Genomic DNA, 5,524 nt, shown 5'->3' with positions numbered 1-5,524 from the left:
ATTCTTCTTTGTTTCCAACTTTTGCATTCCAGTCACCAGTGATAATTAACACATCCTGATTGCATGTTTGGTCAATTTCAGACTGTAGAAGCTGATAAAGTTCTTCATTTTCCTCATCTTTGCCTTTTGTGGTTGGGGCATAAATTTGAGCAACAGTCATATTAATGGGTCTTCCTTGTAGGCTTATGGATATTATCCTATCACGGACAGCATTGTATTTCAGGACAGAGCTTGAAACATCCTTTGTGATGATGAATGCTATATCATTCCTTTTCAAACTGTCATTCCAGCATAGTAGATCATATGGTTGTCTGAATCAAAATGGCCAAAACCAATCCATTTCAGCTCACTAATACCGAGGATATCAATCTTTATGCATTCCATTTCCTTTTTAACAACTTCCAATTTTCCTAGATTCATATTTCGTACATTCCATGTTCCGGTGATTAATGGATGTCTGTGGCTGTTTCTCTTCAATTTGAGTGGTGCCACATCAGCAAATGAAGGTCAACCTCTGCAGAATGAAATTTACCAAACATGCATCAAGATGTATTGATGGTTATTGGTGATTGGAATAGGAAAGTTGGAAACAAAGAAGAATTATCAGTTGGAAAATATGGCCTTGGTGATAGAAATGACACCAGAGATTATATGATAGAGTTTCAGAGACCAACAACTCATTCATTGCAAATACCTTTGTAAACAACATAAAAGGCAGCTATATGTGTTGACCTCATCACATGGAATACTCAGGATTCAGATAGACTACATCTGTGGAAAGAGGTGATGGAAAAGCTTAATCAATATCTTCAGCCAGAACAAGGCCATGAGCTGACTATGAAACAGACCATCAGTTGCTCATATGCAAATTCAAGCCAAGGCTTAAGAAAATTAATACAAGCCCACAAGAGCAAAAATATGACATTGATTATATCCTATCTGAATTTAGAGACTTTCTGGAAAATAAATTTGAAGCATTGAACACCAGTGATTGAAAACCAGATGAGCTATGGGATTATATCAAGAATATTTTACACAAAGAAAGCAATAGATCATTAAAAAGATAGGAAAGGAAGAAAAGACCATAATGGACATCAGAAGAGATACAGAATCTTGCTCTTGAACATAGAGTAGTCGAAGCAAGTGGAAGAAGTGACAAGATAAAAGAGATGAACAGAAGATTTCAAAGAGCAGCTCAAAGAAAATAAAGTCAATTATTATATTGAAATGTGTAAAAACCTGGAGTCAGAAGACCAAGGGAAGAACACAGCATTTCTCAAGCTGAAAGAACTGAAAAAAAAAAAAAAAAAAAAAAGCCTTAATGTTTAATATTGAAGTTTCTATAGGCAAAATATTAAATGATGAAAAAAGCTTCAAAAGAAGATGGAAGGAATACACAGAGTCACTGTACAAAAAAGAATTGGTCAATATTTAACTATTTCAAGAGGTGCCATATGATCAAAAACTAAAGGAATTGAAGAAAGAAGTCAAAGCTGCACTGAAGGAATTGGGGAAAAAAAAGACTCCAGGAATTTATGGAATACCCATTGACATGTTTCAACCAAGGATGTCATGCTGGAGGAACTTACACATCTATGCAAATAATTTGGAAGACAACTACCTGGCCAACTGCTTGGAATAGATTTTGAGGTTATGGATGATGGTTACAGTAATACAACCATTTCAATTTATTGTGTAATTTTGTGTTTTCTCCACTGCATACAATCTTGGAAATCCTCTGATAAGTAACTGTAACTGGTGACTGTTTTTACTACTTAACTAATAATTGCAGGACCCTCTTTTATAAGGTAAAAATGGTCAGATAATTTTTGGTGCAAGAACAACAACATGGCAGTAGTTTCTAATTTGTTAATAATTGGTAAGTACTTTTGAGAATACACGTTAATTATTATTTTATTTATTATTTATTATTTATTTTAATAACTAAATCATATATGAAAACAAAAAGTGATTTAAAATTATGCAGAATCTCTGAACCACAGAGTTTTTGAGAAAATGTTTAATAATTACTACTCTGAACTATAATTAGGAGATCCATAGCAATAGCTTTTCTAATCTATAGATGTTAAAAGGCTTGAATTCTCTTGAATAGCAATTTATATACTGCAGGAAATTGATGAAATGAGTAGTCAATAAATTCCTCAGCTTTTGTTGCACTGCACCAGATTTTTTAAACACTGTTTTTATTTAGCAACTGAGAAAAACACAGAGATAAAGAGAAAATGAATATTATGTTTATATTAATCTAAAATCAATTACTGATGTTCTAAATCCACATAATCAGTCCTTTTTTAAATAAATAGCAAAAAGATAGGATGAATTCTTGGCATGATGCTTATGTAGATTTAGAGGATACTGTTACACCTATGTATTTTATTTTATTTTAGTTTTCTTTATATCCTTTAAGGTAAGGCAAGTTGCTGTTTTTTCTAATGACCGTTTTCGACATTTGGAGGGTTACAAGACTACATTTTCTCCCAATAAGTCATATGTGTTCATTAATAAGCAAAAGGTCATGAACTTATCTATAATTGTGTAAGATATGAAACTCAACATCTATTTCTTAAATGCAGACTACTATATTAAGAAATAAATGAAAAAGGAAAGAAAGACATTATAAGCTTACAAATGTTTAAGTTAAGTACACATTTAAGTAACTAAGGGCTGCCTTTTTTTTTTTTTTAGGTACAATAATGTACCCTGTAGAGATATGCAAGGGACAAAAAAGAGATCTACTGAGACAAAATTTATACAGTAATGTGAAGTCACAGCAAAAAGTTAAATTTTTGTGAGTCTTGCACCTCAATTCCAGCTTTTGATCTCTCTCTTCTCTCTGTGTTGTGTTCTCTCTCACACACACAAACACATACACACACACACAGCGAGAAAAAAAACCTTTCTCACCAAATATATAATTAATCCTCATTGTTCTATGTTGCATATTTCCAGATCTTCTCAAGGAGAACATTTCAAATGTGTTGAACTAGTGCTCTGTTAGCACTTGAAATAGTAGTCACTGATGGTGCATGTAGTGGTTATGTTTATGTGTCAACTTGGCTGGGCCTGGTTGAGTGGTTGGGCAGCTGGTGGTAGTTATTCCCCATGAAGAGACTGGCAATCAACTCCATGGTGGGATCTACTACAAGCAGCTGAGTAGCTGCTTTAGCTATGTGGTCTGCTTCCCATATATGAAAAACAGCTTTGGGAATGGTCTCTACCTTATGGCATGCTTGAACCTTGCATGTGGCCATGTTATTCAGCAGCCTGCAGTGCTCTGCCAACCTTGGGACTTTTTTGATGGACTTAAGTCAATGACCTGCCGTGTGGTTTGGTAACATCAGGATTGTGCCTTTTTACTTGTCAACCTTGGGTTTGTCAGCCTCAGCAGCCAGCAGCTGAGTGAAGAAATGCCTCCAGCTTCAGTGGGCTGGGAGCAGGAGGCAGAGCTGCAAGCCAAGGTTGAGGGGCTTTCACCCAGCCCTTAGAGCTTGGCACTTTGAACTTGGACTTAAAGCCTCCAAATTGTGAGAATAAACTCCTGTTTGTTTAAGCCATCCCATTTGTGGTATATTCCTATCAGAACAGCACTAGGTAACCAGAACAGAATATGGTACCGAGAGAGTGGGGAGCTGCTATGACAGATAACTAAAATGTGGAAACAGGAGTGGAGTGCTTCCTTGACCTGAGACCCTGGCAGAGACCCCAGCATATGGTATGAGAGACAGCTGGAGCAGAGCCAACAAACCAGCATGAACGACAATAGTAGCAGAGGCCAGAGCCGGCATTAAACAGCAACAGGCTTACCAGCCCACGGAGGAGAAAGCCAGGTGCCACTGGGTAGATGGCTTCCTGGTGGAGTGGGTTACATTAGGGCATTAATTGGCAGAGAAGACTGGCATAAAATGGAGTTAACAGGTTGGCCAGCCACGGAACAAGAAAGCTAAATGTCCTTCGGGTAGAAAGATTTCTGGTGGAGTGGGTTGCCCTCAGGCATCAATCAACAGAAAGGGCGAGATCAAGGAAACTGAAGCAGAGCTTCCTCAGCCTGAAAGGGTAGGACCATGGCCTTTGGGAGTGGAATGATGACAGCCCCCTAGGTATCAAAGAGCCCAGCCTTCACCAACTCAGTTCTGGAGTGCTCGTTCATGTGAGCCAGTGGGATGGAGCCATAGCCACTGCCCGAGAGTGAGGGGGTGGGGCTGCCATGCCCAAGAGGGAGAGGAACCAGGCCACCAGCCCAAGGAGGTGAGGTCACCACTCAGGAACTAGGTGACTAGAGTCTCCTAGTAGAAGAGACCTGTACAGATATCACCCATTGAAGATCTGTACAGGTGCTAAGTTGACAAGGGGTGGAATTGTGGTGGTTATGTTTGTGTGTCAACTTGGTTGGGCCTGGTTGAATGACTTGGCAGCTGGTGGTAGTTATTCCCCATGATGAGACTGGCAATCAACTCCATGGTGGGATCTACTACAAGCAGCTGAGTAGCTGCTTTAGCTATGTGGTCTGTTTCCCATATGTAAGAAGCAGCTTTGGAAGTGGTCTCTAGCTTATGACATGCTTGAAACTTGCATGTGGCCATGTCGTTCAGCAGCCTGCAATGCTCTGCCAACCTTGGGACTTTTGATGGACTTAAGTCAATGGCCTGCCGTGTGGTTTGGTAACATCAGGATTTTGCCTTTTTACTTGTCAACCTTGGGTTTGTCAGCCTCAGCAGCCAGCAGCTGAGTGAAGAAAAGCCTCCAGCTTCAATGGGCCAGGAGCAGGAGGCAGAGCTGCAAGCCAAAGTTGAGGGACTTTCACCCAGCCCCTGGAGCATGGCACTTCGAACTTGGACTTAAAGCCTCCAAATTGTAAGAATAAATTCCTGTTTGTTTAAGCCATCCTATTTGTGGTATATTCCTGTTAGAACATACTAGGTAACCAAAACAGTGCAAATGGTTAAATACTAGACTACTAATCAAAAAGTTGGTGATAGAAACCTAACAAGAGTATCAAAAGTAAGACCTGGTGACTTGCTTCCAAAAAATCATAGCCTTGAAAACCTCCTGGAGTGTTGTTCTACTCGGACACATGAGCACCCATGAGTCAAAATCAACTGGAAGGCAACTAATGACAACAGTAGTACCTGGAACAGTTAGAGGCAAATTATGGCAAACAGATCTGCATTCCAATACCATCCTCACAGTCATGTCTCACTGGTAAACTTTCCTCTATGGGATACAGTGCTCTGGAGAAACATTTCCACTGTTCATTTCTGTGTTAGCTTGAGAAAACTTGGGAAATATTGGAGGGACATATTGGCTTCAATTTTCATGTCTTGCTCACATTTTTCAGACAGCAGTGATGGTTGCACAACATGATAAACATAATTAGTGTCACTGAAGTGTATGTAGAAAAATGTTAAAATGTCATGTATATACATTTGTATATATATATATGTGTGTGTGTATACATATATATATATATATATATATATACACATATATATATAACATTAAAAAA

The sequence above is a fragment of the Orycteropus afer genome, unplaced genomic scaffold, assembly GCF_000298275.1.
Source record: "Orycteropus afer afer isolate SDZICR_OR568_19922 unplaced genomic scaffold, OryAfe1.0 scaffold00022, whole genome shotgun sequence".
NCBI lineage: Eukaryota > Metazoa > Chordata > Mammalia > Tubulidentata > Orycteropodidae > Orycteropus > Orycteropus afer.
This window is presented reverse-complemented; position numbering follows the sequence as displayed.